This window comes from Lepisosteus oculatus, unplaced genomic scaffold (genome assembly GCF_040954835.1).
Source record: "Lepisosteus oculatus isolate fLepOcu1 unplaced genomic scaffold, fLepOcu1.hap2 HAP2_SCAFFOLD_79, whole genome shotgun sequence".
In the NCBI taxonomy this organism is placed as follows: domain Eukaryota; kingdom Metazoa; phylum Chordata; class Actinopteri; order Semionotiformes; family Lepisosteidae; genus Lepisosteus; species Lepisosteus oculatus.
In genome coordinates, this window is record NW_027168352.1 from 523,166 (window position 1) to 536,475 (window position 13,310).

General features: G+C 45.6%; 3 non-coding genes and 1 pseudogene across 3 annotated transcripts; 1 reads left to right on the plus strand and 3 right to left on the minus strand.

Moving 5' to 3' along the window:
- Window positions 1–272: 272 nt before the first annotated feature.
- Window positions 273–391, minus strand: LOC138235419 (5S ribosomal RNA). The gene has a single exon (XR_011188141.1). It is a non-coding gene; the product is annotated as a 5S ribosomal RNA (ribosomal RNA).
- A 961-nt stretch (window positions 392–1,352) lies between these two features.
- Window positions 1,353–1,461, minus strand: LOC138235390 (5S ribosomal RNA; annotated as a pseudogene).
- Window positions 1,462–2,680: 1,219 nt separating this feature from the next.
- Window positions 2,681–2,822, plus strand: LOC138235404 (U4 spliceosomal RNA). Its single transcript, XR_011188126.1, has one exon. It is a non-coding gene; the product is annotated as a U4 spliceosomal RNA (small nuclear RNA).
- Window positions 2,823–6,648: 3,826 nt separating this feature from the next.
- trnag-gcc (transfer RNA glycine (anticodon GCC)) lies at window positions 6,649–6,719 on the minus strand. The gene has a single exon. It is a non-coding gene; the product is annotated as a tRNA-Gly (tRNA).
- Between the last annotated feature and the right edge of the window lie 6,591 nt (window positions 6,720–13,310).

Here is a 13,310-nt window from a genome sequence, read left to right on the forward strand (position 1 = left end):
CCGTGCTCAATGAATGAAATCGGTAACAAATGAATATATGTCTAGTTATACGAAAAACGAGTGGTTTATCGACTCATCTTCATTTGCAGATTTAGAGGCAGCTTCGATATTTGTTTTACAGACGGGTTTTTTTCTTTTGAATATGGGTCACACACATGCCACAGCAACAAAACATCTCTAGAGATGAGGCTAAAGATCACCTTTCCATCCTGCAGGTTTTCCTCCCAAAGCCTACGGCACCAACGGCGACCCCTGCTGGCCGGGAGAGCAAAAGCTTACAGCACCTGGTATTCCCAGGCGGTCTCCCATCCAAGTACTAACCAGGCCCAACCCTGCTTAGCTTCTGAGATCAGACGAGATCGGGCGTGTTCAGGGTGGTGTGGCCATAAGCAAAAGCCTTGGTGCTTGACTCGCTACTTGAAGCTGTGTGTGGCGGGGGCTCCGTGCCCCCCGAGCGGGACTGAAGGATCGTTCGTGTGCAACTCTTTGGAAAGGAGCTGCTTTCCAAATCGCATTGCGTGCCTGGATGTTGGCGAATGCGCTCCCTTGTGTTGGCTCGTCCCGCACTGGAGGAGGACAAACAATCTGCACGGAGGAGCACCAGGCAAGTCTTCACAAGACAAAAACCTCCAGTGCACAGCACTCTGGAAACATTTCGGGGCTTTCGCGTGTTTATTTCAGCACGTTACAGGTGCCATTCCCCGGCATTGTGGCCATTGTCGGTGCTCACACGCGATAAGATAAGGCGGAGGAGAGCGGGGCATGCCCAGCGGCAGACATTCAAGGAGGGGGCAGTGCGAGGTGAGGTGAGGTGCGACACGCCGGAGCCCCGACGCAGCTAATGCGGAGCACTTGTTGGACTGGCATCGAAAGGACGTGTGCACACGGAGCGAGCCTTCCCTGCGGCGGAGCGCGGGAACTTTCTCCCCCCCTCCCGCTGCAGGAGTTGTGTGCACTGCAGCGGTGCCGAGAGAAAAGCACAGAAGGTAGCAGGCTCTGGAGAGCAGGTAAGAGACGGAGCCTTGTGGGCAGGCGAGCAGGCCCGTTTTTTGGAAATTGCTGAAAAGGTTTGTTCGGTGTGTGGCAGGCGCACGTCGCGAGCTTGCGTGGTGATCTGCTGGTCTGGAGTTATGCAAATGAGGCCGAATTGCATCCCGGGACATGCTGCGAATGCGCAACGGCGACTGCAGATGTTTAGGAAACGGCGCGCTCGTTTTCTCGTTTTGCCCACACTTTTGAGTGTTAGTGTGGCGTGTGAGTGTGTGAAAGAGTGGGCCCAGCAGGAGGCGGTGGCGTGCGGGGCGAGGAGGTGTCCTAGGCTGCGCGATTTGTGCTGTGGCCGGGAGAACAAACGCTTACAGCACCTGGTATTCCCAGGGGGTCTCCCATCCAAGTACTAACCAGGCCCAACCCTGCTTAGCTTCCGAGATCAGACGTGTTCAGGGTGGTGGGGCCATAACCGAAAGCCTTGGTGCTTGACTCGCTACTTGAAGCTGTGTGTGGCGGGGGCTCCGTGCCCCCCGAGCGGGACTGAAGGATCGTTCGTGTGCAACTCTTTGGAAAGGAGCTGCTTTCCAAATCGCATTGCGTGCCTGGATGTTGGCGAATGCGCTCCCTTGTGTTGGCTCGTCCCGCACTGGAGGAGGACAAACAATCTGCACGGAGGAGCACCAGGCAAGTCTTCAGTGCACAGCACTCTGGAAACATTTCGGGGCTGTCGCATGTTTATTTCAGCACGTAAAGCGCACCGGTCCAACACGTCGGCCGGGCGCGCGGCACCAATATACGATTGAGGTATCTTAGAGTTCTCCTTCGAAGACCCAGCACTCTCTTTTCTTTTCCCAGTGTTACTCATATCGGACTTTTTAAACCTAAAAAATAATCGTTTTTTTTTCTTTCAATTATAACTGAAGTTTAAACAACTAGTGTTAAGTCCTTATTTTTCTGTAGTCAAAAAAAGCAAAAATTAACATTCAGGTCATGAAAAACTCAAAAAAACTCCCCAACCACTAAACTTTACCTCCCACCTGAGCGCCATCTTGAACGCCCCTACCACCAGAGAATGCTCACGATTTCGGAAGCTGTCTCCGGGACGTGCTGATTCCACACATCCTGAATAAATCATGATATTGTTAGTTGCTGTAGCTAGACGTTCAAATGAGTTTCATGGCCAGATGGACTGTTTCCTCCAGCGGTATAGTATTGCAGTGAGACAGCACGATGCCTGCAAGACTATGTCACGCTAAACGCCACAGATTGTGTTTGTCCGTTCTTGTCAGTCGTCCCGAAGCCACGGGAAGTGGGACACAAACATGCTGCAATGCTTTCAAGACGTTAGGATTTGTTTGTGCAACATCCAAGAAGAGTACTTGTGGCTTGAATGTGAACTGTACGTGCTCGCCCCCTTTCCTCTGTAGTGCATGAGTTCCTCCCGGCATGCCCTTCGTCATTGTTCTGTCATCTTGTATTTAAAGGGTTGTATTTCTGCTGCTGAAAATAAGCAACGGTTTTCTCACAACGCCCTTTGTTCCCAACGGAGCCCTTGTCTGTCATGAAATTCTTCAAAACCTCAAGCTAGAAGAAGAAGAAGACGACAAATATGAAGCGTTATAGCAACGACATGCCATGAGACGATCGATAACGATTTCCATAGGATCCCCGCGGTTGCCTAGCAACCGTCAACTTTGCGCAGTGGCAGTATCGTAGCCTGTGAGGTTTAGCCGAGGCGCGATTATTGCTAGTTGAAAACTTTGCCCAATACCCCGCTTCCGCCGGTTTGCAATACAATCGGCGAAAGCAATTTTTGACAGTCTCGTCAGAGACTGAGCAAGGTGTTTAAAGACAGATTTGGTCACGGTGATATCATGGTAGAAAGAAACGAGCTTTAGCTCTTTCAGCTTTATGCAGAGAACAGCGTCTGTCGAGATTACTTTTGTGTCAGCGCGAAACGCCGTGTGCTGTCAGTATGATTTCATATTGCTCGTAGCGGGGCCTGGCTTTTGTCTGTCAAACGTTAGGTTGCGCTTCTTCATGCTGCATCGTCGGCATGAGTGGAGCATTTTAAACGTCTGTACTTACTGCGCCCCATAAGAAATCGTTTGTCCCCATTCAAAAGAGATTGTGCGATGTCCTGCAGCGTTCGCAAAGCAAACCTTTGACAGTTTGAAAAGAGGAATTTATTCTGCTTCCTGTGCGTGCAGTAGTTACAAAGTTGAACGTCTTTACACGATCTGCTGCAGTTTTCAGTGTTTGGGCTTTGTCAAATGGCTTGGAAAAACGCACTGTGTTTCGGCTCGGGAAACATCATGAGCAGTGTCCTGCATGTTTTCTGTGTATAGCTGTCTTTTAACGCATACAGAATTCATTCGAAATCATTGATTTCTCCAATTAACAAGGGTCCCTTTTTGAACCTGCCAGAAGCATTCTTTCAATGTAACAGATTTACTCCGGGGAAGGGCAGCATGACATTGAGAGTAGCTCAAGCTTTCAGCACCTTTATCTAACTGCATGTATGCAGACACTGCTCAGAATCCCCTGTAAGATTCTCCTTCAATTCCGTTTTGCAGTGCTTTAGCTCTTTCAAAAGGCTTTGCTTTGCTAGTCACAATCCAAGGCTCATGACAGCATTTGAAAACAGTCGCAACTGCGTTGGCCGGGAATCGAACCTGGGTTAACTGCTTTGAAGGCAGCTATGCGCAACACTGGCTCGCTCCAGAGTAAATCTCACGTTGAGGGCATATTTTTTTCCATTTTACCGTGAGTCAGGCTCAGCTGCACAGAGGAGAGAGCAGAGCAATGAGGTCACGGGGACAGGGGAGTCACACGCTGGCGGTTTGAATACGCGGAAGATCACTGAGGGATCCACAGTATATGGACCCTCCGTGCGCCATCAGTCCGCACTCCGGACTCTGAATCCTGCCATCCGAGTTAAGACCTCGGCGGAACCTGAGGCGCAGTTCCTTCTTAAAACGTAATCTGGTGAGCATTTCTAGAATCGTACTTGTATAGATGCAGCCTTTAATGTGTTGCTAGGTTAAAATTGATGACTTCTTGTATTTCAGAAGGCAACTGCCCTCTTGATTTCGGATTTAATTTCTTTATTACAGGGGCGCTTTTATGAAGACAGAGTCATGTTCAGGTACTTTGCTTGATGGAGGAAGCTCATTTCGGACTCTGTGATCTGCTCACCTGGAAAGGTCTGCTATACTACTACAAGAGAGAAGTAGAGTCTGGAAGAAGGGACAATTTTATGATGCTTTGGAAGATAATGTTTTTTTTTTCTTATACTGAAAATGAAAGGTAGTTGTTTCTATATGGACTCAGTCTTTGGAATTTGTATATAAATATTTCAGTGATCCCTCAGCCATTCCTTCTGTATTGTAATTCAATTTCTCTTTTAAAATTCCTTCCCCACTTCTAGGACCTGCAGTGGCTGAACTCCACAATGGCTTCTATTGGAAAGTCTGTGACTGAGACCAAGTAAGTGTTCACTTTTTTATGAAACCATTATTTATTTAGGAGCAATGAGCAATTCTTATATAAATGCAATAAAATCATTATGCTCAAACTATGAGAGAGAAAATTAAGGATAATTTAAGAAATCAGTCTTAGCTTGTTTCTATACACAGATGGTATGATTTATTTTCAAAGGAAACCCGCGAGGATTCCCCTGGTGTGCAAGATGTGCCTGAATACTCTTGATCAGCTTCCTGCTCACTTGAAGAGGGCGTGTATGAAGCACGCCACGGCAGAACAGATCAGGATGGCCTCTCAACAGGCGAGGGAGGACATGATGAATCACCTGAAGAACGGGGTCATCGTGGATTACCACAGAATAGAGATCGTGTCTGGTGAGGCAAACAGGATAGTGGTTGTAAGACTGCTAGAGTCCTTGGGCCTTTTTGTACATGGGAAGCCTGAAGACACATTGGCAAGGTGAGATATTTTTAATCTGTAAGGCTTCTGTAGTTTCTTTTTGAAATCATTGTTACAACATATTATGTAAAAGCATGTTGAAAAGAATCTACCTGCATTCCAGCGGCCCTGAGCAAGAGGCCGCTGTCCAGGAGGAAGAGATGCCAGAGGCTGCTCTAGAAACTGAAACAGAAGCGGATAAGGAAGGGGAAGATGTGAGCTCTGAAGAACTCTATCAGCAGTAAGACTTTTTATTTTTCAGATGTATCTATTTTTTACTAAAATTCTAATTTGTCTTATAGGTATAAAATGTTTAAACCGGTGTTTTATATCCTTACAGGCCCTGAGTAGTTAAAAAGTATCAGCAGGCCGGAAGAGAGTGGCCCAAGCTGGACTCTATAGAAAGCACTCCCTGGATGCTCCTCTCCTGATTGGATTCAAACAGTACCTTACCAAGGATATGGGAGTGGCAAATTATTCTCAGGAGGTATTTATTTTTTAAAGGCATTTAAAATTAAGCAATGGTATCTTAATTGTAAATGTTTTTATTTCTTAGCTTAAAATTCACCCATGTGAAATGATGTCAGCCATAAACATCATGACTCTATATTTCCTACCTGAATCTATTCTACTTAAATTATTACATTATACACAATTTGAGTTCATATTAAAAAGTGAAAGGTAATGAAAGGAATGCATTTTCATAAGAAAGATAATACCGATATGCATGTGATAATCTTCCTTATATCATGTAGTGCATCATTTGGACACTTTGTGGGCTTGAAATACAAAGCAAATCATGTTCTATGGTACAAGATAAATACAAAACTTAAGCTTTTATTTTAATTAGATTTGTTTATAAAGCATAAGCAATCATTTATTACATTAATATATGTGAAAATAACATTTTAGCATCATACGTTTAGTATATTTAGTCCCTAATGCTGAAAGAAATTATCATAGAACATGATATCTAACCTTACCTGCGTTTTTTTTAATCCCTATTGCTCAATGCACGGTGAAAGCATTGCATACATGTGTCTGACAATGAGGAATGGGCCCCTGAGACAGTCATTTGCCTGTTTCACAAATGATCGTATTTTACTAGAGATTCTGTTTGGGATTCAGATGTGCATTCGGACAGCAATCCCTTTCAAGAAATGATACGTTCTGGATGAGGTCAAAGGTGCTGGAACACTGTATCTAGGATGTGTTTGCAGAGAATATCTTTTGTCCTCCTTTGAATAGAAAACCGTGTAATTCAGTGTACGGGCTTTCTCGTGCAGTTTCATGGTTCTTGTAACCCAAATCCTACACTAGCCTGAAGTGCCCCCCCATTTCACAGCATTTGTCAGCTGATTTAAAATGTACCTAAAGGAGAAGCATTATTGAAGACCATCAATTACCAAGAGCTTTTGTCAAAGGTTTTGGTGGTCATTTTTAATGACCACAGAGCGCTGTGACCTCGGTTTTACATCTCATCCAAAAGACAGCGCCTTTTTACAACACAGAATCTCCGTCACTATATTGGGGAATTGGGACCTGCACAGACCTCAGGGTGAGCGCCCCCCCGCCGGCACCATTAACACCGCTTCCAGCTGGAAGCTTTGTTTTTTCCTGTAGCTCACCCTCATCCGGGTACTGACCTGGCTCACACCTGCTTAGCTTCAGTGGGTTTTCAGTTGCGAGTTGCAAGGGGATGCAAGTGATGGAGCCGCTCACTGCAAAAGCCACTGCATTGGCCGGGAATCGAACCCGAGCCTCCCGCGTGGCAGGCGAGAATTCTACCACTGAACCACCAATGCTCAGTGCCTGGGCCTTCAAAAAAGACGCTTTTTTGGTGCTCTGTGCAAAAAGCGTCGACATCTGCTTCCAGCTGCAAAATGCCATTCGCAGACGCTGAAGAATTTAATTCCAAGGCAGCGGGTACAAGCGATTTGGCGTTTTAAAACCACCAGGAACAGTAAAGAGGCGCGCTTCTTTGCTTGCGCCGGAACACAACGACAGGAGGTGGACGACGTAGTCAACAGGATTCGAACCTGCGCGGGGAGACACCAATGGATTTCTAGTCCATCGCCTTAACCACTCGGCCACGACTACAGCAAGCCCTGTTGCCGCTGCGTTCTTGCTACAATCTTACCTGGATCGCGAGGCGCCGGCGGAAGCCTATTTCAAAGTCGTTCTCCGTTTCAAAAAAACATTTACAAAATACAAGCCTTGCAGACAGACACGCCTCAGAGGACTTAAGGGTGGCTTCATGTCGGAATGATAAAGTCTCCCCGGACATGAAAATGCCACTTTGTTACACACAAAAAAAGAATCAACAACAGAGAAATGCCCACAAGCATTTCAAAAGCCGCACCACGCCGCACTTGAAATAGCTCTTACGTTAGTGGTAGACGCAACAATCGCCTTTTTATTTACGCTCTTACCAACGCGATGGAAAGCAAAACAAAGCAAAGCAGAGCAATACAAAACGAACAAACGAAAACCCTCACGTCCCGCACTTGCATATAACGCCGTTACGTGCCCAAGCGGTATAGTACGTCATCCTAGCACCGCACCCCGGGGCGTACGGTATATGGGAACGAGCACACGCCACGAATCGTCTCGAATCACTTCCTACAGCTGTAAGGCGCCTTGAAGCGTGCACCCCCAACATTCTTCTTTGCGCATCTGTGAAAGGTAAACTCTTGAGCAAACTCTGAACCAGCTCTAAGGAAACTAATCCGATTAGACGTTACTTTGACTCATCTTTTTACGCTCAGTGCTGGATTTCTCAAACTCCAGCTAGGGTTAGGGTTAGCATTCCCATGCTACTTAGACACTTTGTTTACGCTCAGTGCTGGATTTTGGGAACTTCAGGACGAGTGGGAATTTTCTCCTATCTGTCCATTCTGTTTTGTTTTGGAGACTCTTGGCTGACTATGTTGTTCAGTGCAGCCAGCGTGAAGGAAACATTTTCCAAAACTGTGTCAGCTCAAAAGTTGTAAGAAAACCTCTCCAGCTGCTTTAACTCTCTTCATTTTTGTCATTTAATGTGACACTCGATGTATAACTGGAGCCTCACATATGCAAATGTGAGGCTCCAGTTCGACACCCAGTTCGACACCACTTTACAGTATATGACAAAAGCATGGTAGACTGTGCCGGACCAGCAGATAACTTCCGCTTATTTTGACCATATTAAACATTGGAAATCTTCCCACTTGCATTTGTGACACTTGATTTTGGCTCCACCTAAGACACTCTTAAATCTTCAAACACTTTTCTCTTCTCCCACAACACACTTGTCTGTCGGCACTATGTGGCAGCGTTGCATGACAACCCATCTCATCACGGAAAGGCACCTAACAGCTTTGGTAAGAGAGTAGAATTACCTGAAGAACTGCTTTCCATGGAAGCAGGACCAAGCGATGTAGCATTTTTATAGTACCAGGAAAGGAGAAGCAGCACTTCACCTTTGCCGCACAGGCACAAGGCGACGTGCGGCAGACGCCGTAGTCGGCAGGATTCGAACCTGAGCGGGGAGTCTCCAATGGATTTCAAGTCTATCACCTTAACTACTCGGCCACGACTACAGCGAGCTCGCCGCCGCCGCATTCCTCCTATAATCTAACACAGAGTGCGAGGTGGCTGCGGAAACTTTTTTAAAGTCGCTCTCCATTAAAAAATAATACCTTTCACAAGATACATGCCGGCAGACAGACACGCCTCAGAGGGTTTAAGGCTGGCTTCACGTTCAAATGATAAAGTCTCCCCGTCCGGATGTCAAAATGCAACTTTGGCAGACAGAAACAACATCAACAAACCACAAATGTGGACAAGGATTTTACAAGCTGCACCACACTGCACTTTCAAAAGCATTTACATTCGTGTTAGACGCAGGAATTGCCTTTGATTTGCGCGCTTACGAACGCCATGGAAAACGAAACAAAACTAAAGCCCTCAGCTCCTGCACTTGATTATAATGCCGTTACGTGTCGAAGCAGGAATTTACGTCATCCTACCACTGCAACACGGGGAATAGAGGGAAATGAGCACAAGCTACGAATTGTCTCTAATCAGTCCCTACAGTTGTAAGACGCCTGGAGGGTGCACCCCCATCATTAATCTTTGCGCATCTGTGCAAGGTAAACTCTGGAGCAGTCTGTGAAACGGCTCAAAGGAAACACGTGATTGATTCCATGTGCATCTGGGATTCATTTCTTATTTACATTTAATTCAAGGGAAAGGCTTGGGTCAGTTTCAGACGGCCTCCAACAGCGAGATTCAAGCGCCCCACCTTCAGCCCAATCTGCGCCGCAAGAACGCCAACGGCTCCTCTGGTCTCCGGGGTGCGGTTGTGACCCCGTAACCTAAGTGTTGGTGGCAGACAAATGGAGACTAACAGGTGATGTCCTAGGACATGACTACATTGTGACACTCGGTGGGGATGGTGACCATTGCTTGGAAAAGAGTGCGAGGCCCCTTTAGAAAAACATTTTGTTAACAGGCATTCTGCCTCAGCCTAAACATCTATAGCTTGCAAAGCGCATGCTATTAGACAGGCACCTCTGCAAGACCTTAAGAGTCTCTTAAACTAGTGATAGTAAGGTGTTCCCAATGGGCAATGTTTGGCTTTCAAATCATCTCTCTGTGGAAGCGCCGAGATGCAGCTGTTTAAGGCTTAGAAGCAGCTGAGTGTTTCACTACCTAGCAGATTACTGTCAGTCAGGGAGCTCAGAGGTGAAAAGCCTGTCTGAGAGACAATTCGCCGTCGATCAGTTCAATATGTTCCGTACCAGCTCGGCGCACCTGAGATCATCTTGGTAGCCGTGTAGCTCAGATGAGTGAGAGCGTGTGTGTGTGTACCACCGTGATTGGATGCCGGTCCTTCTCAGGTCACAGTAAACCTTCTGCTGCCTAACTTTCCTAATTTTGGGGATCCCTTTGAAAAAGCAAAGGAAAAAAAAACTGGCTCTTCATCAGCATGATCGACCCAACCCAGTGTTCCCCAGTGGCCTAATGGATAAGGCACTGGTCTCCTAAGCCAGGGATTTTGGGTTCCAGTCCCATCTGGGGTGCTCCTGTCCCATTTTGAGCGTACAAATGTCCTTGTGATTTGCAAAGCTGCAACCCCACCTTACTCAGTGAGCGTCTCTGTTTTTCTCTCACACAGTTGGGAGAAAAACTTTTGTAAACAGCCCTTCAGAATGATGTGGATTTCTGCATGAATGGCTCCTAACATGTGATCTTATCTTTATCTAAGTCATAATAATTAATAAAGAGAGTCTGATTTAACAAACAACACACGCCCAACATTTGACATTGCTGTTTCTTTATTGACCAAATGGTTTAAACAATCAAGGTCATTGATGGAAAAAGTACGTGAACCCTTATATTAAGGAGCTAGTGGAACCTCCTTTATGACAACAACCTCAACCCCCACTTTCTGTAGCGGCTGGTCAGACCTGAGCAGCGGTTAGGAGGTATTTTGGCCTATTCCTCTATGCAAAACTATTTCAGTTCATGTATATTTTTGGGATGTCTTGCGCTGAACGGCCTGCTTCAGATCACGCCACAGCACTTCAATGGGATTGGGGTCAGGACTCTTACTTGGCCATCCCAAAATACGGAATTTCTTCTGTTTCAGCCACTCTGTTGTTGATGTACTCCTTTGTTTTTGTCATGCTGCATGACCCAGCGTCTTTCGAGTTTTAGATCACAGGCAGACACCCTGACATTCTGCTGTAGAATTTCCTGATACATCTTGGAATTCATCGGTCCCTCGATGATTGCAAGCCGTACAGCCTCCGCCATGCTTCCCAGGTGGGATGAGGTTTTGGAGTTGGTATGCAGTGTTTTGTTATCTCCAAACATAACGCTGTGCACGTTTACCAACAAGTTCAACTTTTGTCACGTCTGTCCACAGAACATTGTTCCAGGAGTTGCTGTGGAACATCCATGTGGTCTTTAGCAAACCTGAGAGGGGCAGTGGTGGTTTTTTTTGGGGGGAGAGCAGTGGTTTCCTCCGTGGTGACCTCGCATGATCACCACTCCTGTTCAGATTTCTTCTTATGGTGGACTCATGAACACAGACGTAAGACAAAGTCAACCACCTGTTCGCTAGATCCCATCCCCACTCAGCTAGTCAAAGATTCCCTCGAAGGACTGGCAGGACCTATAATTAGTATGATGAATGCATCGCTTGAGTCAGGCGTTGTACCTGATCAATTTAAGGTAGCGGTTGTTAGACCGCTCCTTAAGAAGTCAACTTTGGATCCACAAGTTCTTAACAACTACAGGCCTGTCTCAAAGGTCCCATTTCAATCTAAAAGACTTGGGAGAATAGTTGTTGCCCAATGTCAATCGTATCTGGATTCAAATAATATACTTGAGAAATTTCAGTCTGGTTTCTGAAACTGCATTAACAAGAGTCGTAAATGATATTCTCTTAGCTACTGATGCGGGGAATGAAACAGTGCTTGTGCTTCTAGATCTTAGAGCTGCCTTTGACACGGTTGACCTCTCTGTTTTGTTACACAGGCTTGAGTTTGAGGTTGGCTTATCTGGAACTGTCCTTCAGTGGTTTACTTCACATTTTACTAATCGTTTTCATTATGTTCAAATATCTAATAATTGTACTGCTTCATCAACGTCACCAGTTCAATTTGGGGTACCAGACGGATCAGTGCCGGGACCAATATTGCTCTCTCTCTCTACATGCTGCTGCTAGGTAGGATAATATGAAAAAATAATATGAACTTTCATTCATATGCTGATGACACTCAAATAAACATTTTGTTTACACCAAACGACAACTCTTCTATTATCAGTTTAGTTAAATGCATTAAGGAAGGAAATACTTGGATGTGTGAAAACTTTTTGTTACTCAACTCTGAGAAAAATGAGGATCTGTTGATCGGAGGCAACAATACTGATAGGACTACTATAACTTCAGCACTTAACTCAGAGGATTTAAACATTTGCCTCAAAGAGACAGCACGTTACCTAGGCGGTATATTAGACACAAGGCTCTTAACAACTTGCATTGTTAAGTGCCTTGGGACAACCTTGTTGTGAAAGGCGCTATATAGAAATACATTGATTTGAATTGAATTGACAATGTAAAATGTTGTGTGTGTTGTTTGTTAAACAAGACTGTCTTTATTTATCCAAAAATAAAAGGAATTTGCTAGGAATGCAAACGTTAGGTTGCGCTTCTTCATGCTGCATCGTCGGCATGAGTGGAGCTTTTTAAACGTCTGTACTTACTGTGCCCCATAAGAAATCGTTTGTCCCCGTTCAAAAGAGATTGTGCGATGTCCTGCAGTGTTCGCAAAGCAAACCTTTGACAGTTTGAAAAGAGGAATTTATTCTGCTTCCTCGTTTGTTCGTTTTGTTTTGCTCTGCTTTGCTTTGTTTCGTGGTCAAGAGGCGTAAGGTAAGTCGTAGTCCAGGGAGAACACTGGTGGCAAACAGTCCGAGGTGAGAGGCGAGGTCCAAAGTCGAAAAGGCAGAAGGGGAGTCCAATATCCAGAATAAACGAGGTAATGGAAAAAACGCCAGGTAGAGCTCTCAAGGAGTAGACTCAATACCAGCGGGAAGCAGGTAAAGATGGTAAAAATAGCACTGCGTACCGCACGGTGGAGTGTGTGCAGGTGGGTTAACTCGTGCAGCGGCGTTTGTTAATAATCACCCACTGCTGGTGCTGATTAGATCGCTTAAGAGTTGGTCTTAACTGCCTGGCGGTCATGACAAGCTCCTCTTTAAGCTGTGGTTTAGTTTTGCATTCATGTGTTTCTAGAGCAGTTATTTATGGGGGTGGGTGGGTCTTTCACAGAGGCTCAGGACAAATCCCCTGCATGAAAGTCTACTGTGTGCGTTCAAACAGGTCAAGAGCCAGGCAGGAGGACAATGGACAGAAGAAGCAACGAACTAAAAATAAAAGAACGAATATGAAAAAGCCACCATCTTTTTCTTTTTGACATTTTCCGACTTTCATGCAAGCCAGGACAAAGTTGCTCGTAGCGACTTGTGGATTCAAATACTCTATCGAGTGCTTTGATGAGTTTTTGCAATTTGATTGTCGTCCTGTCAGCCTGTTTCTGTTTTTTTTTTCAATCTAGTGATGGAAAGTAAGTGATGGAAGTGATGAAGTGATGAAGTAAGTGATGGAAAGTAAGAGGGAAATGATGGAGCAATCAATAACCGCTCCGGAAAAATGGCAGAAAGAAATGGCCCGTCACTAAGGACATTTGTGAAGCAGAGGAGTGACATCACCACAAAGGCGACTTATTCTGCTGATCGTTTTGGTGAATAATGATTGAGGCGCGTTAAGAGAAAGGTAGCTGCGTCAGCATGCTTAGGCTGCAAAGGATAACACTGAGAGCTACGACAAAAGACCTTACAGT